Source organism: Buteo buteo, chromosome 7 (genome assembly GCF_964188355.1).
Source record: "Buteo buteo chromosome 7, bButBut1.hap1.1, whole genome shotgun sequence".
NCBI lineage: Eukaryota > Metazoa > Chordata > Aves > Accipitriformes > Accipitridae > Buteo > Buteo buteo.
The window spans coordinates 6,678,919-6,703,929 of NC_134177.1; the positions used below are offsets into that span (position 1 = coordinate 6,678,919).

The 25,011-nt window shown below is 44.5% G+C and overlaps 1 protein-coding gene across 2 annotated transcripts in view; it reads left to right on the forward strand.

The window, feature by feature from the left end:
* Positions 1-5,892: 5,892 nt before the first annotated feature.
* Positions 5,893-25,011, forward strand: part of FNDC3B (fibronectin type III domain containing 3B) — a 210,522-nt gene continuing 191,403 nt past the window's right edge. Inside the window, exon 1 of one of the 2 annotated variants that reach the window (XM_075031393.1) lies at positions 5,893-6,097. The gene's annotated coding sequence lies outside the window, so the exon portion shown is untranslated. Of the gene's footprint in view, positions 6,098-6,189; positions 6,550-25,011 lie in introns of those variants that run through there. The other variant, XM_075031394.1, reaches the window with a different exon arrangement.

The following is a 25,011-nucleotide window of genomic DNA, read 5'->3' on the forward strand; positions in this document are numbered from 1 at the left end:
ATTGCAGAGCAAACCTGCTGAGTCACTGGTAACGGTTTAATTCCAAAGCTGGATTTCTCATCAATTGCCCTGTATACAAAAATCCCCACATTGCATATGTATGTACTTAATTAAGAGTAGCTAAGGCTGTTCTATTTAAAGGCTATGAAAAGAAGAAAAATCCATCCAGTTGTACTCTGACTGATTTAAAATGAACATGAATTTTTGACAAAACACCCTTTGTAGCATGCAGTATGAAGATTCCCAGTGTGCAGGGAAAGGCTTTCATGATACCACTAGAGAAGTCAAAATAAAGAGCAGAAACTACTTAGGAATTCACTGGAAACATTGGAGGGAGCTAGGAATAAAACCCCCATGTATAGTGCTTCCATTTGGCAAGAAAAATAAATGTTTACTTACTAAAGCGTTTATTTCTAAATTGTCAGGTGTGGCTGCCCTTTACAGGAAAGCGGGTGCATGACTGGCAAGGAAAAAGAAAAAAATTAACTGGCAAAATAAATACTGTGAAGAGGAAGGAGATACAGCACAGAGGAAAAGTACTGTGATAGAAAAGGGCAATGGATCAGCACACAAGTTTGCTGGTATGTGCAGAAATGACAACATCTGATTTTTTTATTTTTTTTTTTTTTACAGTGAGAAGAAACTATTAAGCATATTTTCAGTCATTCCTGCTTGTATTTTCTCCCCCACTTCTTCCTTTGTAGTTGTGTTTTTTGTTCTTTTTTTTTTTTAACGACAAGAAAGAAGATAAATTGCTAGTTGTAAAGAGTGCTGCAGGGGAAACACTGGGGATATAACCACCTAATTATGAATTTCCTGAATGTGCAACATGACCAGGAGCAACTGGACAGGATTAGTGCTGTATGTTTCATCTCCAGCTGTTTCATGAATACCAATCTACAAAATCTTCCAAGAAGAACATTTTTTTTTTCCATGGCCCTACTTTTGGCTTTAACAATGCAAGCAATACTGCTTTGTTTTCTTTAGAGCCTGAACTGAAACAAGAGCTTTCAACAAAACAAAACCAAAGCAAACCTAACGAGCCAAAGAGCTGCACAGTGTTAAGGAGATTTAGCTGAAATATTTGTAAAATAGCAAAAGGAACATCCTTCTCGTTGGCAGAATTGGAACTAACACTGCAGAGATGTGTGATTATGAGACAATAAATGAGAGTATTTTCTTCTGGTGCAGTGGTCAGAAGTTATTGTTTTGAATAAGCACAACTGGTGTGTAATCTTCATGGCAGGCTTCTTGAATTGGTTAAGCGCGAATAGTCTTTGGAAGCTCTTGGCAGATGGGAACTTATTTAAACTTATAAAACCAACGTAGACGAAAAAATGTAAAAAATGCCCTGTGTAAGTCCTCAGCTTGCAAGCAGACAAATTATGAAGACAACGGTGCTTCTCATGGAAAGGAGGGAAACAGAAACATTTTCTTTCTGTGATGCCTTTGTAAAGCTTAAGAAACAACTAATAGAATAATATCCATGACAAACAACAACTTCTGGTGTGTCAGAAATCACATCTTTAGAACAACGGCACTGGTGTTTAGAGGGCCTCTTCTAGCTGCTGGTGAAGTCCCTGGGTCTTTTGTGACTTCTAGTAGAGTTTGATTGGGCTTATTTATTGCTTAGTAGTAGTCTGAGAGATTCAAAGACCAAATTAAGGACTTGCCCATTAGATGTAATAAAAGGATGTCCAGTAGGTGACCGGTTTTATCACAGATTGATGTACAATGCGAAGTTACCATGCTCCCCTCTAACAAGAGAAGCAGATAACTTTTATCTCAGAATCTTACAGTGATTAGTCCTTTGATCTTATCCCAAGAATAAGATTTTTGGGGCTTAATTTCTGCATGTGTTATTGAGCATGAGGAATACTGACCTGTGTCCTAAAAAGGGAAAAATCTGCTAATTAATACCATGAATACAAACTCCTCACCAAACTCGGTCAGTTCATGAATGCAAAAACATGGATATATGCTCAGTGAATAACTGGCATTCATTTCCTCTAAATAGAGAGGTACAGAAAGAAATCCTGGTTCATGCTAATGTTTACATGCCCTAGTTATTTAAAGAGAGCATCCTGCAGAATTTTGGATTCCCTGCAGTAAAAGTGACCATTATGAACTACACAGGCTTACCCAGATTTTCTTGCTTGTGCCACTCTCTACGGGCACTATCTTGAAAACAACACATTATAAAGATTGAAGGAATTCAGTATGTTTTAATCTGTACAATCTAATCTGCCTTTAGTTTTCATTTTTTCAGATAAAAGAGTGAGGGAAGACCACCGTGACTAGATAGTACTGTATGATTTTGAGTACCCAGTTGTTTAAATTGCACTAACTTTAATGATTTGTGACACATAAAGACAAGGGCCCCAAAAAGGGTTTATTAACAAGAAAAAGTAGATTATATGGTCCCATCTTTATTCTGTGGAAGGAGTAAGTTACCTGATGACAAGCAGGAGGGAGGAGAGGTGCTACATCATTTTGTTCTGGATGTTTTTGTAAAGTGATCATCCAGCCGTTTGCTTTCAGCGTCCTGCCTTTCCCACCTCACGGAGCCCATCCCCTGGCAGAGCAAGGTCTGCGTGAGGGATGCTGCAGCGCCTGCTCTCAGCCTGCTTGAGGGGTCACCTAAGGTGTTTCTTGCTGAGTATGTCTCTTTTTCTCCATCCTAGTTGCTGCTGGCCCTGAGAGTAAGAGTCTGAACACGGAGCCCTTGCTATGGGTAAACGTAACCCGTTGGACACCAAGCCCCGAGCCAGCCCACCCCACAGCTGCTCAGAGATGTAATAATGCACATGAAAGAAAAATCCTGCAGCCACGGTCCATCCAGTGTTTGAGCAAGAACCATCCACCCTATATGCTGGTGCTATGTGGTATTAAAAATGACTGAGGGCAGTACACGCCAGGTAAAAGAACACAACAGTATTCAGCAAATAAATCAATTGAAGCAGTCTCTGTATACTGTCAAACAGCACCAATGCCAAGATCTCAGCCTGCCTGCTCTCCAGAATACAGAACGTGCAGCTTGTGGGAATAGTAAAAGTTTAACTCCGATCCCATCAGAAACGTGAGGGAAAGCATCCTGTGAGAATAAAGACCATCTTCGCAGCCTTTACCATGATGTCTGATCTCCAAGGGCACATTCTGATTGTATGGAGAGAGTTTCTACAGGCCTCTCTCTGGGATTTGTCACCCAATAGGAGGGGATGGCTGATGGGGATGATGGCAGAATGCAGGATTTAGAATTGGTTTGGATCCAGCCCCAGTCAACATTGCCTAAAATTGTTACTGTGTGATGGCTAAACAATTCCTGCTGGAAAGGAGATAGGGGTTTCTGTCTGGTCCGGGTGCATCCGCAGCTTGGGAATGGCTGTCCTGGGGACATGGATCCATGAGAAAGGTGAAAGAAGGAGAAAACATTGTGCCTTCATCCCACTCGTCTGCAACAGCCGCACGCGGGAAGTGAGACGGAAGAGACGCGCTATTGCGTTTCTGACGCCACTTGCTTCCTGAATAAACAGAAAGATCTTACTGTGATAAAAGAAAAATATGCATGTTATTGAAAAAAGCCTTAGACTCATCAAAACAGAAAAGTTAAGTTCATGGCTTTGGTCTGTATTTATTTGGATGATAGTTTAGGTCAGTCATTTTCTCCAGTGTAATTTGTCTGTCCCTGCTGTGTCACCACTTAACCTAATCCTTTTCCTTTTTCAGGGGCAAAGACGTTTCCTCCTGGTCTGATTAATGCTCTTCCCAGATGAGCTGGCTCAGGGAATAAACTGTTAAAGAAATAGTTTTTTATGTTATTTATGTAGGAACTTTCTGAGGAAAAGCGGTCCTTGCTTCAGTCTCCCCTGCCCTCTTCCTCGGTTGATAAGCCATGCCCAGTTTCCATTGAACCAGTTTACTGTTGCTGTTAACCACATCTGCTCTTCCAGTACATCAGGGCAGCGTGGCTGAATAGAAAGTGCTCCAAGGACAAGGTATGCATTTGTTCCAGGCCCAGGCTTTGCTCTATTTTTTTTTTTGTGAGTGGCCACTTCTCTGGTTCCAGGTGAGATTGGAAATGTCCCCGTGCCCGGGGCCTCCGTTTTGACTCTCCAAATGAGGACCTAGCCTTCCTCTGGCCCATCGGATAGAAAAGCTACAAATCAGTCCTGTGGTTTCAATTCTGTCCTCTTCTTTATTTCTTTTCATTTTGCTTTCCTCAGGTTTGATTTTGTCTACTCTTCAATTTAAATTTTGTATTTTTTTTTTGTCATTTTCCAACTCAGGTCAGTGACTTTTTCCTTTCTAAACCAACACCTTCACTGCCTCTCTCTGTCCCTTTTCTCTATCTTTTCCTTCACAAAACGCTTTACCACCCTAGTGAATAATTAATCTCATCTGACTGTAACTCAATTCAGGATCATCAAAAAGTCTGTGTGTTTTGGGTCACTAATACAACAAAACATTTTTCTACTTTTAGATTTTACTCATTAAAAAAGTTTTTTTGCAATTAACGACAAACAATACTTAGTGCTGGCTGACCATTTTACATTGAAAAATCTTTCCCATGGGAAAATGCTGATTTGTTATTTTTGTAGGAATTATCTATTTCAGATAACTTTATTTTCATTTTTCTGTGTTTTGATCACTTACAAAATAAAAAACCCACCATCCTAGTTGGGCGTGATGTTTTGGTTTTACCAAACTTTTATGCCAAACCAATTTTTCTTTAGTGTGAGTTTCAACAAGAAGTAGAACATCCAGGAGTCCTATGGGAAAAAAGTTTGTGTTGATATTTTAACAGAAGCTGAGGAAAATACACCTGGGCTGCCTAAGACTCCACAGGGTTTTCTAGTTTCTGGAAGGAAACCTTGCTCTGGTGGGATAAAGGAGATCAACCGCTGATGAAAGCTGTAAGGAAAAATAACATCGAAGAACATAGCAGCGGAGAGAGCGCAGAGCGCGAGACGTACGGGTGATGCGCTTTTGCGGAGGAAGGTTAACTACGCGAAGGACTAAGGCCAAATCAAAAGACCCTTCACAGCGTGGCTGTGATCTGCGGTGTGGGTGAGGCCGAGTCCTATTTTAAGCTTTTCCTGTAACCAGATTAAAGCTCTAGTCATGATTCCCGCATTGCTTGGACGCAGCGCCGAGAGGTAAATGACCACTGTGGTTCCTCGGGGCTCTCTTCCAGAGCCGGGGGAGAAACGCCTCTTCTTTTGGGCTGCGACGATTTAATTGAGTCAGAGCATTTCTTGGTCTCTGAAAAACGTTGGGTAAAGCTTCTCCTTCTCACGCCCGACCGACGGAAGCGTAGGGATGACCGCACCGATGGGACCAAGGGTTCTCCTCATTCGGCGTCTTGCCTTTGCAGCAACCGGCGGCCGATGTGCCCGGGGAGGACATAGGGAAGAGCGGAGGCACATCCCGGCCTCCAACTATCCGGGCGAGGGGACCTCCCCGCTCAGAAATGGCATTTTTGTGACAAGGGCCACCGGCCTCTGAGGCCGCCGACCGGGCGGGAGGAGGAGGGCTCGGCGGGGGAATTTCTGCTCCGGGGCTGAGATCTGGGAATGAGTAACGAGTCGGGGAACCGGGGGCGAACGAGGCGAAACGGGAGCTCGGCGAGGAGAACGCCGCCCGGGCCCGGGCCCCCCTCAGGCAGCGGAGCCGGGCGCTGCCCTCGCAGCGAAGCGGCGCCGCCTGACTGGGCCGCGGCCGGCAGCCGGCCCGGCCCCCCCCTCCTCCTCCTTCTCCTCCTCCTCCTCCTCCTCCTCTCCCCTCCGGGCCGCCCCTCACGGCTCCCGGGGCCGGGGCGGAGGCGGCGACGGCGGGGCCGGCGCGGGGCGGAGCGGTTGGTCGGCGGGGCGGGGGCAGGAGGGCCGGCCCGCCCGCCTCAGCCGGCTTTTCGGCGGGAGCCTCTACTCCAGAGTGCGCGGTAGCGTGGGCCGGCCGCGGGCCCCATGTGGTGCCGACATCACTGACATGGCGGAATCCCCGCCGAGCCCTCCTGGCACTCGCTCCAGCTAGCCGGGACTCACCGCCGCGCCCGGCCCGGCCCGGCCCGGCTCGCCGCCCCGCACCGACCCTCCGCCAGGTAAGGGACGCGGCGGTTTAGCGGCGGGGGTCCCGGGGCGGGGGGGGGGGGAGCCGGCTCTGCTCGCTTCGTCTCGGTTCTGCTCGGCGCGGCGGGGCAGCCCCGGGGAGCCGCGTCCCCCGCCCCGAGGCGCCGCTGCCGGTCCCGGCTCTTTTGTTCGGCGGCGGGGCGGGACGCGGCCGCACTTGGCGGAAAGTTTCTCTCGCTGCTCCCTCCCCGCCTCTCCTCTCCTCTCCTCCCCTCGCCGCCCGGTCCGGGTCGCGGCGCCCCGGGGCCCCGCCGGCTCTTCTTCCCTCCCCTCCCCGCTCCGGGCGGCGCCGTGCAGGCGGGCGGGAGCAGCCCCGCCGCGGCCCTGCGAGGGGTTTGCGGCGGGACGGGCCCTCCAGCACCGCCCGGTTAATCCCCAGGGGCTGCCGGCCCGGCCGCTGTCATCGCCTCCGCCCTGCCCCGCGGTACGGCCGGTGCGGCTCCGGGGAGGGGGGTGCGTGTGGAAATGTGGGGGGGAGGTCGGTGCTGGCGCCCGTGTCCGCCCGTGCGGGGGCCGGTGGCACGCGTGGGGGTGTGCGTGGCGGCGGCTGGCCGCCCCCGGAGGAGCCGTGCCCGCGGCGGGGGGGAAGATGCCGGTCCGCGCCCGCCGGCGGTGCCCGGGAGCCGGCGGGGAGAGCGGCCCCGCTGCCCGGCCGGGGGTCGGGGAGGGGGGGGATGATGCCGGGCAGGTGAAGAACGCGGGGCTCCTCTTCGAGCGCGGCTGCCTCCCAAAATGTCTGGATCCAGGGCGGGGGGATGTCGGAGGAGAAGCTGGAGAAAGGCGCGAGCGACTTCGCCCGGCTCTTGGCCGAGGCGGCTTTGGGAAGGAAAACCCTGGAAACTTTTTATTTTGCTTGCCAGGCACCTTTTTTAAAATGGCATGCTACCAGGAGACGGGGTGAAAAAAGTCTTTTAAGAGCTTAATCTCTCTCAGGTTACGACCACATCTGCATCCCTCCCCTCTGCCTTGCCCCCCTTCCCGCTTCTCAGAAATGTTCTATTTAAATAAGGTTTTGGCTAAGGTGGTGCGGCTTGGAGTCCAATGTAACGAAGCATTTATCCCATCTATATTTGTAGAATAAAAGGCGGGGGGCAAGCCTGCCTCTCTCCATATTAGTAATTTTGTGTTTCATTTGCATTTCTTTGTGTGAGTACCTAAAAGTGCTGCTGGCCTGGCTCCTTAAAGTGGTAGTTACCCCATCACCGATGGGCAAACTGAGATAACGAAAAACTGAAGTTACTTGTTTGGTGGTTTTTTTGGTTGTTTGGATTTTTTTGGGTTGTGCTTTTTTTTTATTTTTGATGGGAACTCAGTGCTAGATTTGTGAGAAGACAATTCACATATCCCAGCTCCCTATGCCCTGACCACATATGCTGTATCCCCTAACCGCTTACCCTGCAGAACCCCGGGCTCAACCAGTACGTTCCTGAAAGGTGCCAAACCAGTCTAACTCGAGTTTAACAATGTGCTAGGTAATGGGATTTCAAACGTGCATGCGTTTTTAACTCTAGAATGCTATTTCTCTACCTTTTTTGCAGCTAAGCTCACTTAAAAAAAGGTTGAGACTGCCAGGCCTGCTAGTGCTGCCTCGGTGCCTGGACTCGTCTGGGGCTCTGCTCCTTTCCGATGGGGAGCTGGTCTGGACATGGATGACACAATGTGTGCTTGGCTGGAAATCCAGATAAGGGCATCACTTCCATAAACCTCAGGAGTTGGCAGTGGGCTGCCTCCTGAGCGGAGGCATCTTGCTCCTTTCACCCGGTCCACCAGTGGTCTTGTCCACTTGCCGCCCGTATGCCTTTTTCAGCTGTAAGAGAACATGCTGTCGGTGCTACCAGTAAGAAAATGATTCTTGGCGGTGTTCCTGGGGTCATTTTGGGTCTCGCACAGAAGCGGTCTGTTAGTGCTTTTCTCCTAATCTTCAGCACTTTGTGGTTCCCTCTCGTTAGTTTGTGGTTGTATCGGGACCCTGCTGTGACAGAAGCGTCTGCTGCCCCAGAAGTATCGCATATTGTTCTTCCCAGTTCAGTATCTTTTAGCTAGTTTATGCTCATAACGTAGCTCAGAGATGAGTCTGTGTGGAGGTTGACATATTTTACAATATATTTTTTTTTTTTAATTTCTTCTTTTATTATGAACCATCACAACTCATCTGGTTTGGGTTTGAGGTCACTGCTGGGACAGCGATGAGAGGGGTTTTTCGTATTGTTAGCCTATAGTTGGCTGAAGGATAAGAAATGAAGAAAGTTAGCATCCAAAATAAGCTGATGTTCGACTATGGCCAAGAAGCTCGGAGCTGTAACTCCATACCACAAGCTTTTTATCTTTACTCAGAAAAGTTTGTAACTTCTAATCTGAAGTGTGTTTATTCTGGCACTTTTTTTTTTTTTTCCTACATATGGTATTTAGTGAACTGAAAGGAGATTTTTGCGTTGTATGTCTTAGCAGAGAATTTTATGGTTTTCTTTCAACTTTCTAGATTCCTTTAAGTCCTCTGATGAGAGAGAGCAGCAGTTAAGGAAAACTTAACAAACTTCTACAATTCATAAATCTGTGCAACAAAATATATACAGATCATGCAGCGAACTTCTGCATGTGTGCGGTTGTATTCATGAACTTTCTAATGAGTATAATTGGCTTTTTCCTCAAAAAAGTAGGTTGTCAGTCTGGTGAGCACTAGCGCAGAAGCAAAGTTTACAGTATGAATAAATGTTTGTAGTGCGAGGATCTTAATTCCTGCAAAATACATATAATTACATAAAAGTCCCAGAGCCCATATACAGCTGAATAAAACAAATTACTCTCCACAGTGCTTTTCTTCTCGCAATAGTTTGCCACTCCTCTCAAAAGGAAAGATGTGAGGGAAGATGGAGCGTCCTGTGCGGAGCAGCAGGACTGGCAGTTTGGGATGCCCTCTCAGGGCATCCCTCTCTCCACCAAGGATGCTGTGCTAGCGGGTGTTAAGTCTGGAAGTCGAGAGTCCCGATGCATCGGAATGGTTTTGTGCAACATGCTGCAAGTTACTGAAGTCCCATTTGTTTGCAATAGCCTCTAGCGTACAGCAAATAAAATAAATGGCAGAGGAAGCCACCAGACCCCTCCGTAAATCTCAGCTGCGCAAAATACCAGCAAGGCAGAGAGTTCCTCAAACCGATTGCACGGAGGACTCGTGCCTAGGTGATCTCCTCTGCGCTGCTGAACGGCAGCAGCTGAGCGGTGGAGGATCCTTTAGAAACAGGCATATCAAAAGTCATGTTGTTTACGGCCGAGGTTTAGTGTCCCTGTGTGATCTGTCCCTGGAGATGGAAGGTATGTGGGAAGAGGGAAGTTCTTCAAACAAGGCGGTGGAAATAGGAGACGCTGGATACACAACGGTAACAGGCCATCTACAGGCAGGAATGTAGAGATGTGTGTCAGCAAGCAGATAACCCTCCAAACAATTTCTAGTGGGGATGCGGTGGTTTGCCTTTTTACCAATTTATTCTAAGCACCTCTTTGCAAAATTAAAGTTGGAAGCCCCCCCTCTCTGTTGGACAGCCAGGAAAAAAGCGCAAACTAATTAAACGTGATTTATTGTGGAATTTGTAACAGTGCTGGAGAGATTAGTTGCCTTTCAGAAATACTGCTGCAGATGTTAAATCTGTGTTCGGCTCTGGATGAAAAACGATGGTGCTGTTGAGCAAGTACACAAGAAAAGCGTAGTCTGTGTTTTAAAGTCTGTTCCTGAGCAGCAATATTCCCTGGAGGTCCCAGGTACTGTGGCTTTGAGCAAATCTTCACGGTGCTCTTACCTGGGAAAGGATGGCTTTCCTTGAGCTTAGAGGTTAAAACATATGGCTTCTCCAGTGACATGCTTTCTGCATTTGATCTAAGGAATCCTTTGTTTACAAGTAAATTGTGGTGTTTGTTAGCAGATAACAGACAAAAAGCCAACTACAACAGCAACTGTATAAGAAACATTGTTTATTTGTATTTCTAGTGGTGACAGTTTATAGTGGTGGTGTATACTGAAAGTTACCATTTGGATACTCTGCTTATTAAACTGTGGCGATGTATAATGTTGTTTATGTAATATGAAGTAACAAACAATTCTGAAGTGGTTAAGTATGTATTTTATATTATTTTTTGAAAAGGACAAAGTTTGCAGCTAACACTGATATGTGGCGTTTGCATGTTCTGGCATCTGCTTCTAGTTCCTCTAGAAGCTACTCAGTGGAGCGACAAGATGGATTCAGGAGCGGTGTTTCTGCCGTTGTGTTTTGGTTGTTTGTTTGTGTTTTTTTGTTAGATTTAGGATAACTGAAATCAAACACTTGAATTCTCCGGAGATGAAGGTGATAGGCTTGTCTGATTTCTTTATGTTGACTTAGTGTATAGCTATTCTGTGGCAGCAATGCACATACCTTAAAGCATGCTTTATATGTCAGTGTCTTATAATTGCCTTATACGTAATTATGGACATTTCTATTATTAGGTCCTTGCAAAGGACTCTAATAATAGAATGTGTGTATATATGTATTTAAACATATACTTCATGCTTTCAGGAATGTTTCATATGGAATGTTTTGAAAAGAGAAAAAAGAAACTGCTCTCAAGAGGCTGTTAATAAAAACTTCAATAAGCAACAATTTTAGATGACCCTTGCCACTCTCAAAGGTCCTTGGGATGCTGTGGACAGATTTCCCCATGCTTTTAATCTAAACTAGCAAAATATTGAATGTGTTCTGCTTAGTTTGTAGCTAGTTCTCTGGGCCTCTATGCAGCTGCGTCAATTTTACATGGTTGCTCCCAGTTCCCCACTCGCCCACTAATGAAATGCTAACATTTATAATCTAAATCCCTAGGTTATCTTTTGCCCCACATATTTCTGCGTGATTCTTTAGTCAAGCCCAACACTGTAGTGAACTAAGATGGTGTGATTATTTCGGACCTCAGCAGCAGAAACAGCATGGGAGTAGCGAGTTGTCCTGATTTGTTTCAGGATCACCTTACTGTTCTTCTTTGGTGTAAGATTAGTTAGCTGCTAGAATCTATTCTACTTTATAAGTCACCTTTGTTGTGGAAGTATATGCCTGTTCGATGGCAATTCATATAACATCAGTGACCTTACGCTTGTGATGCTTGAGCTGATGTAGGTATGTCATTAAGTATTATGCATTGCTCTTTGCTTGTTACTTAATTTTTGATGTGGAATAATGCAGCAGAGGAAAAAAAAGATGATAGCATTTGTGGATAATGAGAGCATTGAATAGGTTTCCTTCTGGTCAGCCTGTGTTTCTTGCAGACTCACGTAATGTCAACTCGCAGAAGAGAAAGAATTGCTTTCTGTGACTTGTTACAAGCAAACGTATGGCAGACAGAAGCATCACTTTATTAGGATAAATTAACAGAGCACAAGTGACACAGTTGGAACTGCAGAGGTTGTGGATTATTCGGGGTTTGTAATGCCTGAACTCAAAAGCCTGAATAGTGACTTTTGTCTGGAAGTACTGATAGAGGTGGTGAGGTTGAAAAGCAAAAGCACAACTTGGGCTTGACTTAGTTTTCATGAAGTGTGTTGCTGTACTGTGCGACTTAAATATTTTGCCTTTCATTTGATGTTTTTAGTATCGGGAACGATAGCTTAGATTGAAGCAGAAAGTGGCAAAAATTACTGCTTTTGTGACAAGATAAGGCAAATTGGGATATGCCATGTACCCGATCCTTCTAGACCTATATCAACTGGATGCAAGTTTGAGACCCAGCTTAATATGTACATGTGTGCGTTCCGTTCTTGTAGCAGAACGGTGGTTACGTGGCTGGTGTTTTGCTTTGAGTTGTGTGTTTGGTTGGCTTGAACAGTTAAAATGTTGGTCTTGTTTTCCCCAGTTCTTAATCCACTTAACACGTATTCATATCCTGTTCTTTTGTGAGATACTCTAAAGCTCTGAGGAAATGATTTTTATGGTCTAACTCCAGTAGATACCTTGTTATTAATTTTATTAAAAGTTGAAAAAAGAGGTAGAAAGTAAGCTGCTGTTTTTCACCAGAATATGTTGGTGCTGTTGCTCACGTAAACAATGCTGCCTTTAACTGTGGCTACCTTGGAAGCCATGGCTTTTAAGGTGAGAAATTTGTTCCTATTCAGTTGCACTGACTGAAGGATGACAACACGGTTTTTGAGGGCTAGTTTCCACTGAGTCATCCCCTGAGCTGGGCAGAGGGGCACTCAGCTGCTGTCAGATCTTCTGCTTTGGCAGGTTACATAGGAAATTTGTTTCAAAGCCTGCCTTGGGGAGGGCTACAAGTCTTTAATTTCTAATGCTGGAAAGTGTTAGAAGATGTGGCATCTCAAAGAAAAGCAGATGAAAGAGAACAACTGTTTCTTACTCTGGATTTTTACAGAATTGGCTTCTGCTTTAGCGAGTTTTCTTATTCCTAGGACTTCTGCTTTTGTCAGTGTCCCACTTGCCCGTCCTTTCTTTAGCACGCTTATTCATTAGCTGCCCATGGCTTCTGATAGGGTTTTCCTTTTAATTATATCTCTGTATGATTTATATTCCTCTGTTGGTTGCACGGTTGTTCAAGGTAATCCTCAGCTGTGCAGTGAGGTTACTTCTGCTGTCGTGCTCCAGACCAGAGGCTCAGGGTGCAGCATTTGGTGTTGCAGAAGTGTCCCTCCTGTGCAGCCAACGCCATCTGACAGTCTGTGAGTTTGGGGAACTGAGCAACCAGATACACAATACTTAATTTGGCAAAATGTTTGCTCTTTGCTGGCTTTTCTTGAATGCTTCAGATGTGGGTGAGGGAGGGGCTGCAGATCTGTGTTTGTGGCACACTGCATTCCCTTCTGTCCTCTTCCCTTTTGCTTCGTGCTCTTGTTCCTGCAATGGGTGTGACGTGTGGCCTTTGCATGACTAAAAATGCAGGCATGTGGACGCGAGGCTCTTGTATGGGAGGAACGTGTCCATCCACACGTGGGGGGGGGTGTGCCCAGCGTTACAGCCAAGGTGGCTGTGTCTTGGCTCCGAGGTGGGTACCAGTGACCCAGGAAGGCTGTGGTATATGGTCCCCGAGTACTTCAGAAGGAGTCCAAGTGGTCTGACCTGGCAGGACCACAGGGCACTGCTTTTGGCTCATGGGTTGAGTCACTGTTGATGGTACCAGTCAGCCATGCAGGCAAAGAAAATCCACGGGCGTCTTCAAAAGCTGGTTTTGAGCAATGGGCCAGAAGTTTTCTGGTTTGTTTGGTAAGGGTGTTCCTGGATGAAGAGCGATAGGGAAGGAAATGAGAAATTGGAAATGCAGTGAGGTGGCCTCATGTTTTGGCCATCATGTGTAAGAGGGAACATTAAGGCGCAGAGGTGGCAATGTTGGAAGGAGTTAAGCTGCAAGTGGCTTGCAGCACTGTGAATGGTCTGTGGAGAGCTTAGACTTAGAGACTAACCCAGAAGCAGGCTGAGCTGCGGGAAGGTTGGTGGTGTTTATGGGCAAGAGAATGGGATGGCAAAAAATAAATAAATCTTTAAATTCAAAATAAACCATAACTTTCAGTCTAAGTTGTCAGTCCATTAGAGAATGGTGCTTTCACTAAGTTTGTATTGATATCTGAGCATGCATATACATCATCTCCTCTTAAATGAGTGACCTTATGTTGTTTGGAGGAGGAGAGAAGGCAGCACCAGCATCACAAATAGTCCCCTGTATAAACTCTGGAGTCTAACAACATTTAAAATTCTGGATCAGTGCAAAATGACTTGATAGCTGCAAGAGTGATCGACTGCTCGCTTTGCGCGCTGTGACCCTGCAGGTGTTCAGCTCTGTTCTGAAAAGTTCAAGCCTATTTTGTACTGGCAGGAAAGGTATGTTAGATATTTTGAGGATAAAGGGTTAGTTTCACAGCAATTCAATGAACGTGTTGCTCCGTTCTTAAGTCTAGCTTGTTTGACACAGTTGTTTTCTCACTGTTCCTTAATCAGAAATTAGTGATTTAGGTTACTGCACATGCTCTCCTGGCCTCGGGTAATACTGATGAAAGTAACTCTCAGAATAAGCAGAAGTGAAGCATAATTTTCTGATACTTCTGTGTTTCACTTACACTCAAGCAGGTAGGTAGCTCATACCCATGGTGCCTCATTATGTAACTTCCTATTTGTACGTTGTCCTCTGGGTTTGTTTGTTGTAGCACTAAATTACATTTTAGTTCAGCAGGACCTCAAAACAACAGCAACAGAAACCCAACAAACAAACAAAAACCTTAAAGGACCAAACCAAAATGACTTCATATTTCACATTCTGGTTAACTTCAGACATTGTTGAGGTAGTGGTGTCTTATGTTCAGAAGTCAGAAATATCCCATGGATTTCGCCAGAGACACAGGTAATGTCTTCTTGCATGACTCTTGCAGAGTACTGTGCGGCAATAAGCTGTTCCTAACATGCCGGGAAGGTAAAGTGCCATAACAAGGTAGCAGCTTACGGCTCATTGAGTTTTTTGCTGCTATATCATTTGCTCCAGTTTTGCTATATGAAGGTCTAGAACCACACTCTTACAGGACTGGTACAGCACGTGTGGGTTACATTATTGATAGCTGACCATAACTGATACGCAAGGAATCTTATGGCTAAAGAGGAAAGAAGTCAAATTCTGAGATTTTCAACACAGCAAAAGTTCTGCAGATCTTGATGGACAAAAGTGATCCGAGTTGGTAACGTTGCTCACGCTTACATACAGTCAGCCTTAATCCTTGTTTCTTGTATGTCAGCTGGTGGCAAAATTAACTTGTTTGGTTCTGCTCCACACATATTTATTTTTGCAACTCCATATGCTGCTCTACCAGACCTTTATTATTGCTTATTAAGTTCTCTGGTGCTTTTAATGACCGCACAAAAGATAAACATCCTCTGTGACTTCGTTAGACATACAGTGCAAGCTTCTTGTTGCTGATTTGGAGCCCGTTCAACAGGTCAGCGTGCATTGCAAGCAGCAGTCAGGGCGCCGTACGCCCACAACTGCTAGGATATGTGAAACAGAGAGGAATGGTCTTGTTACCTAATTTAAGTGCCTTCTCTCTACAAGCTCTCGTGTGTGCAGTGTTTTATCTTTACCCTTTCCCCTCTCGGTTAACAGAGCTGGATGTGCTTGTCCAGATGTTCCAGCTGCCTTGTTCAGTGGGCAGGAAATGGTGATGGGGTGGAAATTAGGCAATCCTACTGAGCGCAACCAAAAGGGTCTGTGATCTCTTCCACAGCAGCCACTTCTGGCTTCTGGATAAAACATAAGAGTCAAGTCATTTGGATACTTCTGCAACCGCAATCTATTTAATGTACAAGACGGCTACACTTTAATTTTTATGTGTCTGAATAGGTTGCTTCAGTGGATGTGTGAGAGCTGCTGTGTTACTGTAAAGGCAATATTTGTGGATATAAAACACTGAAGCTAGACATCAACGGTTTCACTTCCTTTTGGCATTTTTTGATCATGCAGTCAAACAGGATGATATTATGCTCTAAAAAGTTGCTGTAAAAAGTTTTTGAGTTTTTTAGACCTTATAGACTATTACAGTGTTGTCCCTGCTAGCAGATCGGGGTCTTTTCTCATCTGTCTTAATAAATCCTTATTTCTCTATTCCCTTTTTCCTTCCTTAGATTTCTCTAGACTGCAATGTATTCATTTCAATGCATCCTGAATTGTTGGCTTAGTGCAAAGGGACAAAGGTGAGTGGATAAATGGCTGTAGCATCTTCTGAAATGTGAGAGCTGGGAGGTAGAAAGTACGGATATGTGAAGACAATGAAAATAATAACGAAGGGTATAGTTTTGCAAGTAGATTGAGCGTCTTGTTTGTGGCCCTGCCATCCTTTAACATTGTGGTGTTTGCCAGATGAAATGTAAGCAAATATAGTAACATGCTTTCTTATGTGATTGAGTTCACTTGAACGGTGATAATACCACATTTGAGCAAATTTAATATGTCCTCATTACAGGCAGTGACATGGTTTTTCTGCAGCTGCAAAACTGTGGGCAGTGCTGGGTAGGGATGAGGTGCTGCTTTCTGGCTGTGGGTTAGTGACGTGGCAGTGGGAGATCTGTCCTTTCACTTCGTGAGGGAAATGCAAAGCTTTGGCCCGGTGCCTGGACCAGCCTCAGATGGTGAGAAAAGGTTTTGTACTCAAGCTGGAAAGTATATGGGGATGGCAGATTGGATCTGTCAACTTTCCTCCTCTTCTGTCCTCAGGAGAGTTATTTTCCATTAATTATGTATATATAACTTTTTTTTTTTCTAAAGCATCTTAATTATAAATCAGCGTCCTGGCTCCGCAGAGCAAGTGGGGTTTAACCATCTTCTGGTGGTTCCCCGAACGGCCGTGCACGTGCAGAGCTGCCCCAGGATCTCTGTCTCGGCAGAGGGCTTGTCGCTGCTGGGGCAGGGGTGCGTGAGCCCCCGGACGGGGCAGCGAGGGGCTGCCTGATCTTGGTGCGTGGCTAGTGCAAGGCAATTTGAGGGAGCTGTGTGCAAAATTTAGGCAAATCAAATGAAGAGAATCTTACAAGCTGACTTTCCATAAAAATTTGAAGAGTGCCCGACTGATTCTTTAATGAGTATTTTATATTAGCTATATGCTGTATAAAGTATCTCTGTTTTAGCATTTTTGCACATCCCTACTTTTCGCGGAAAATGTTTCACAACATTCAACGACTTGTGTGTTTTTGAAAAAGGCAAAGGGATTTGGCAGATGGAAGGGGGAAGCAACTGAATCTGACTCTTCTCTTGTCATATGCAAAATACACAGTTGAGAGGAAGAAACGGAAAAATACCATTTTTATCTATTCTCTTCTAGTATATTAGACAAAGATTTAGCGTGGCTGCTATATGTTTTTCTGCCAACATCATCTCTTCCTGACCTTTGTGATCAATATGAGCATTGAGGGTTTTTTGAAGCAGGTACAGAGACTTTGCTGTGCAACGACTTGGACTGCTTGACCATGGTGTGAGTGTGGTCGGTTAGTGGTGATAACAGCCATGAAAAAAGGCATGCACCAAAAGGTGGATTTTTATTAGATTTTTTTTTTAATAGAGATGGGAAGGGAGATTAATACTACTTTGCAAGTCCTTCCAGGACTTCTTTTGGAAAATATATACATTCTGATCACCTATGTTAGTGAAAGATGGATAAATTTGAAGTGGTAGAGTTGCAAGGCAGGGTTACATGCATGAATGGAAGTGTAGAAAGCCTTTCTGGTAAGATGAGATGGAGAAATAATTAACAGGAAAAAAGTTGCAATGAACTTCACTATCTCTAAATCCATCAGAGATGTAAATGCTGTAGAGGCGTACGGGACTGTTTAAGCCAAAAGCCAGCGTCAGCAGATGAACGCATGGAGGCAAGCTGTCAGTAAATAAAAACTTTTTCAGAATTTGATCAAACAATCCAAAACCAGTCCAGCTATCCAAACAGGAGACATCTTACAGCAAGCAGAAAGACCTAACTAATTTTAACGTATAGAGCTTTATGCAAGGCTAAAAAAGAATATGTGGCTGTAGTATTTTTATATGTGAATAAGGAGTGTACAAGTGGCAGACTGATTTCAAGGAAGCAGAACAGAAAAGGACTTTCTGTCCTGCAATATTGTGTGATGAAAATACTCAAGGCAACTGTTGCAACAGCAAAATTTATATACCTGATCCTTATTTTTTTTAATGAATCGACATAATAAAAAATTTTTTTCAAGTCTGCTTGCACTTGAAGTTATGTATGTGCAGAGCTGTACGGTATTGGTGCTGAAACTTTGATACTGCTGCGATCTTGGTGGAATTTCACTCCTATATCCTGTTACTGATACTCACTTTTATTGGTAGAAGGTCCTGATGGAACATAGCTTTAGGAGAGGAGATAGGCAGCTTTCAAAGAGCTTTGAACACCAGGTCAAACAATAAAGGTGCTTTCCAAAACCGCTTTGTGAAAAGTGGTGGATCACTTTTTGGAGTAAAGCCCAGAGGTTTGTATCCAAAACTTTACTAATGATAATCTCTAGGAAGGAGCATGTTAACTTCGGGATAATCACAAGCTTCAAAGCAAAATCAGAACACAAGAAAAACTTTGTTTATGCTTTGGCTTAGGGAAGAAAAAGTAACAAGATCAGTGTTTCACAAACGTGAGTTTAAATATTTAAAAATCAAAATGTCTGAATTTATATTTGCTGATAGAAGATGGAAGTTTTTCCAAAATACGATGTAAAAGGTTTAAAAGAAAGAAAAAAGTGAAAAATTAGTGAACAGAAGTGCAATGCCAGAGTAGAAATATTTTCAGTAGCACAGAAAGGAAAATCTAAATTCAGTCACCTGCAACTTCAGAAGTAGCTGTACAAACAACAAATTACTAGTTATGCTTGTACCAGTACTCTGGAAAAGGAAAAATCAGCATGTAGTGAAGGTATTATCTAGCTAATTGCTTGGTAGCTACACTGAAATTGCTTTAATACTGGCCTGTGGCATTCCCTTTCTCAGCAGAAACGCTTTTGTCAGGCAGTAGTTAATGTTTCTTGGAGAGAGGAGGATGCAGCGAGTCCTTCTGCAGGCTTTCATCTGAGTGTTTTCCTCTCCTAACGAGGAGTCGCAGGAACTTGTTGACAAAGCTTTTTTCTGTGATTGAACTGAGGTTTTGTTTTGGGGTGCTTTTGTTCCAGAGAGTCAGGTTTTACTTAAATATATTATCAACACTATCTCATTTAAGCTTGTCTGATGTGCTTTCATTTCTGAGCTACTTGGGGGGGGGAAAATTGTTTTAATTGTCTTTATGTTAATGCAGAAGAACTGGGAGCTTGTTTCCATCCATCAGTGCTGGAGACTTGAAACAAAACCCAAGCAAACTTCCAGATGGTTGCAGATCCTGGATCCCAGCCACTGCCCGACGCAATTCAGTACGCCTGCCTCTATCATTTAACTGCTTACAAAACAGCTGTCTGCCTGGCTTATGAGCGCGGACTTTGCCTTCGTTAGCAGTCGGTCGAAGGAGGAAGGTGAAGCAGCGTGGTAGGGCAGGAGCAGTCCCCATGGGGTCCTCTGGCTTTGGCCAAGACTCCTTGCCAGCGACGTAAGGATTGGCTTGCGAGTTCTCCAGGCTTATAAAATGCCCAGCTGTTGACTTTTAAAGTTGTGTGACTGGGCCGCTGAGAACTTGGATGGGCTGGAGGATGAGCTGTATTGACGGAGGAACAATGGTTTCACAAGCACGCGCACGTACTCCCCTCACCCCCCTTCTGGGGCCATGGGTGTGCGCTGTCTGAAATCCTGTCACTAATTAAAAATCAGAGTAAGCCAGTCCATTTAAAAGTGGTTGTGTTTGGGTTTTTTTTTTTTATTTAAAAAGTCTCTGGCTGGGGAGTTAATGAGATGACTGGGAACGGCATGCATCTTGCGTTGTGACCACTTGCTCAATCGTGGTTGAGTTGCTGCAAAGTATGTTGGAGTCGATTTTATTGTTCTGAGGGGATTTCAGCCCCGTATGGCAAGGGAAGAGTTAATGTGGGCAATAGGAACTAACTCACCTTCGAGGGGTGAAGGTGCTGGTGGGAGAACAGGAGGGCAGGAGCTGGCTGGAAGAACCTGGCTCGGAATGGGGAAGATGGGGCGGAGGGAGCATCCCTGGGCTGGGCAGGGGACCTGCGGGCAGGTTGGCAGGGCCAGGAGCACGGGCAGCAGCAGTGATCCGTGGGGTTTTATTTAATGGTGGCTGTATGTGGGAAGCCGGGTAGTATGGTTTAGTTTCAGTCCCACCCACAAACTGCTAAGCATTTCCTAATTTAGGAAGGTCCATATGAAAAAATCTGCAGTGTAAAGTTGTAGTTGTTAATGTGGACAGCCAAACAGATCCTGTGAATAGAAAATTTTAGTTAGCATTACTGGCCAGGACAGGCTGTCAATTTTAGTAGGAAATCATTAAATAAATGTTGGCGAATCACCAATGTGATGGTTCCTTTGCTCTCTGTAGATAGCAGAGCACATCACAGAGGCGATGCATTTCATTATCCCCATTTTACAGCTGAGAAAACAAGACGCAGAGGTGAAATAACTGGAGATACTTGTTTGTTGGGGCTTGCTCCAGTTGAGGCTGGGCTAGAAGTCTTATTAGCGGTCTGCATGTGTCTGGGGGTTTCCCTCCCTGATGTGAGACTTGACGAGCCTCCCCGCAGCGCCTGTGTATGGTTCGAGTACCTCTGAAAGTCTCTCCCAGAGGAGGATTGCCGACAGCTTGGCAAGAGGGCAATAACTATTTGCCTTCTGCTTAGTATATTATATTGTATCTGTAGGAAATCTTTATAAAAGCCTGACTTGTTACGGGTAAGGGAGGCGAAAACAGTTTTCTTACGAATGCCAACTAAGTTTTTGCAAGCTAATAAAATTGTCAGTAGGCTGTACAGCATACGCTTAATTTAGTAAGGTTATAGTTCTTTTTTAGAAAGGGTAAAGTTATCCTGGCTTACTTGTAATTTATATTTCTGGTGAGCATGCAAAGTCATACTTCCATAAGAGGAGGAAATACTGTTCACTTCCCCTGCCTGATCCCATCTACTGCAGTAGCTAATCTTTGGATTTTTGTTTTTAATGTTGTGCCCAACTCTGATTTGCCTGGCTCCTGCTTCTGCTCACTGGTTCTTATTGTTCTTTATTGTCCAATCCTTGTTGGCCCTGGGACCATATAAATAAATCTTGCACAGTGCTAATAAATCCTGCTGGAGTGCCATGCATCGAGCATTTGGTATGTCTGCATCCATGGCATGGCTGATTGACAGTGTTATCAGCTCACAGATTAAACCGTGGTCAGTTAGCTGACCACATATCTTAAATGTATTGAAGAGACTTCATTTTGATTGTGCAGTGCTAACTCTTTTATCAGTGTTGCCTGGTACTAAGTCAAACGCTGGCTAAAGAATATACACATGCTAACACAGCTATCTTTCCAACCGAAGGTGTAATCTCGTTGGAGAGTGCACCTGGATTTGTTTGACAGGACCTGTTTTACATAGAACAACAATGCTGATCATGTTCACATCTTTGAATTCCTTATCACTGGAATCCTCCATTGACTTTTTGATTGTTTTATCTCAAAGCTGTGCCTTACTAGTGGGCTGTAATTGCACTGGTCGCTCTGGTTCCCTCTCAGCTACTGGTGCTGGATCAGCATGGTCTCACCTCCATCCTTCCACATCTGTGCATCCTGTTGCTGACAGTAGGTCAGGTGTTTCCTTAAAGGCTCAAATGGAAACTTAGCTGCAAGATTTTGGGGCTGACTTGGCCACTGAGGTAGTTCATCAGTCTGTCTGATACAATTGCATTTTTTGCCTCTATCCAAATACTGAGTGGAAAAAATTATTAAATGCTTTTTTTCCTGCATCATTAGCCTGATTTTCACTTTTGTTTTGCTGTGGGGTTATACCATTATTAGCTTTCAGTCCTTCCTAGTTTATTATAAAAAGCAACTCATTTTCTGTTTTCTTGCAAGTCATTATTACTTTTTTTTTGTCTGACTTGTCTTGACTTCAGTCTTGGTTTCATTACCAATTTCCTGTAGTTCTAGTTCGCTTTCATCACTGTCTGTTCTTCTTTCCCTCCTTTACCCCTTTTTATATGGCATTATGTTAATATTGTCTTCCTTTTACCATGGAATCAGGATAGGTTTTTAGCCAAAGTTTCCCTCTTACTCAAGTGAGGGGATCCTAATTTCTCTTTCATAGTTGTCTGTCTTTAAAAAAAAAAATTAAATGAGCTTACTATTGTAATGTATGTAAATTTTCTTTCAGGTCAGTTTTTCCTCTCAAGCCTTATCAGTTTTGGGAAATTAGCATTTGTTGTTTTAAACCTAAACTGCATGCACTGACTTCAATTAATCTCCCGCTAATAATGTTTGATTGCTGCGGTGATTCAGAAGCTCTCATGGGATGACCCTGACTGGTTCTGCGAAGATGAAACTTCAGCTGTTGGCTGTTGAGCGTGCAGAAGCCAGAAGGGTACGAAAACACTGAGATTTTTTCACACATCTTATATAGGTTGTGTGTATGGTGTAGGGAAGTTTTGTTTGCTCTTGAGCTATGTTTGATTCCCTTTGTGGTGTAAATCAAATAATTCTCTAAATACGTTGTAGGCTGTAGGGGAAGGAAACGATTTCACAAGTGTTTGCAGTACAGAACTTGACAGATCACCTCGGCCAAGTAGTTAAACATCACGATATTAAAAAAGGAGGTGCTGTGATCCAAGTCTGTGTGTATATTGATAGATAAAATACTACAGATGTACCTCAGAGGGCAAGTTCGTGGCCTGATCACGCAGCTCTAAGTTAGTGCTGCTCCTGAAAGGTCAGTCCTGCCTCCAGCTCCCTTCACTCCTGTCGCTTCTCTTGTTTTGGCTCAAGGAGCTAGACCCCTGGGTTGGTCTGGAAGTGAACCTTAGACGGGACTTGCCTTGCGGCTGGGCGAGTGCCGTCGGGCAGAGGCAGCAGCGAGGGGTCCGGTGGGGCTCTGCCGCTGCCGGCCTGGCGTTGGGCTTGCTCCAGCCTTTCCTGAACCCGTCCTGAAACAACCCGGCTGTGGCTTTTAAGCGGAGCGGATGATGGTGTGTGATCCCTCGTCCTGCGTTGCGGTGTTCCGAGTGGGGCACGGAGTGCTTTGGGGTACCTCCTGTCCCGGCTTCCCGGTCCCACACCACCTTCCCCCAGCGGGCAGGGATGCTCCCGCTGAGGTACAGCGCGAGGGGGACATGTCCTCGTTAAATGGACAAATGGTGTATTTTACTTTGGCTTTAGTCTTTTAGTACTCGCGCTGTTTGAAATCAAAGTGTTGGTGATCATTCTCCCTGTCCCCCAGTCTCGTCCCTTAGCCGCCACCTCCCGCCCTAAAGGAAAAGGGTTAAGAGAAGATAAGTGCAAAGGTTTTAAGGTAAAATCTCCTGGTCTCCTCAGTGCACTGCCATGCGTGTATGGGGCAGCTCTCTTAGAGTTCCTGTAGAACACTTTAGCAAGTGATACGCCAGTTAAAAGAACAGCTCGACTGCTTGGTTTTGACTTAAATTACTTGTTCTCCTCCAGTGTTCATTTTAGCTACCTGTCCCAATACCTTAATTTCTTCCTATTTCGAAACTGCCTCTGCTCTTTGTTTCTCCTATTTGAAGAGACAGGCTTTCACATCCTCTGTACGAAAGGGCGTCAGGAAAGATCTTCCCTTTCTCTTCTGAACAGCTTGAGGCGGAGATCTTGTCTGTCTTTATATTTACTCACTGCGGAGCGCGTTGCGCTGAATAGCAGCCACCTAGCCTTCCCGGAACAGCGTGTGCTGCAAGAGCACAAATATCCTGGATCTGTAGAGCGGCTCTCCCACAGGCAGAGGTGCATCTTGGCTTCTCCCACGGACGGGACGTCCCCTGGCAGCCCCCGGGACCCCTGTCTCTCCTGTGGTGGTTAAATTCCGCATTAACTCTGTGTGGTAAGAATATCTCCTAATGATTCACTGCTAAAATTTCATGTTTAATAGCAGCTTAGTGGCAGAACTTGTATGGGAAGAAGGAGTTGATAGATAAAGGTTGGTCATTTGCTTGTTAATTAAAGTCTGTCTTTTGTCAGGGATAATTAGTGCTGCATTGGTAAGAGATAAACAAAAGTTCAGATAGAATACAGCTGAGCTGTAATCTGCTTATGTTAAAGCCTGAAATAGCAAAGGGTGTGTTTGACTTGAAGTGCTTGTCCGAGGATCTCTGACTTCTCCCCTTATGGGGGAAGGGGTAGTGAGCTTTGAAGTGCAATCACGACTCTAATGCTGAAATACCAAGGTATGAATGAGTAGCAGAAAGGGTATCTATAACAGAAGTATCTCTGTGGTGTGTTGGATTCCAGGTGGTGTAAAGAACTATTAGATTGCTAACTTCTCCTTTTAGTGATATCCTGGTTGGAAATCTCAGCTACTAGGATGCATCCAAAAAGAAGCATGCCGAGATACGGGGCAGTGCTTGATGAAGTCGGTTTTGTTTTTTTCACTCACGAATGTAGCTCTCGGGTAGTGTTTCCCTATACGTGTGTGTGTATATATTTAGAGGTCTTTCCTTAAAGCAGCGGGCTTAACTTAAACTCAGCTGAACTCAATTATGTAGGTTCACCTACACTGTGGTTACATTTGCACTCACTGTTGTTCTTCACTTGCATCGTTGGAGACTTGGTTTCAGCAGTAGGCTTTGTCTTGCCGAAGGGTGGGTGAATGATTTAAATGTAGGCATGAGAGAGCTGGGATGCCGGACGCGGAATGGGAAGGTCTGTGTAATGCAGAAAGAATTCCAAGCATCTTTTTGGTTAATTCTGTTTTTTAGAGCACTGCTAATGTGGCTTGATGGGAACTTGCACGTTGAGTGCAGCTTAAGGTTTCTTGATTATTTCTAAAAATGGTTTTCTAAAGTCTTCCCCAAAATCTTTTTGAATTGCCAGTAATTGTACTGAGGACAAAACAACTCAAAAAGGCCCAATCTTTTTACCTTTTATTATTTTTGTGAAACTACTGATAATACCTCGGCAAATACTCCAACATTGAATCTATTCTACTACTAATGAAAGAGACCCTTGATCCCATGTGATTCAATTAAATTTGTGCTTTCCTACTCAAGGACTGAATTTTACTGTGCTTGATACACTGTACTGAAAATGCTTATTTTTCCTAACAATTGGGTTGATTTTATAAGGAAACACATTTCCACAATATTTGCAGACGCCACAGCATTCCTCTGCAAAATGCACTGCTGCTATTTCCAGGATACACAGAAGGATTTTGGATGCTAGGTTTTTGTTAGTGAAGTAGTGATGGTGACTTACAATTAAAAAGCAAACGAACAAAACCAACTTGTCAGAAATGTAATTATATTTGGCACTTATGTT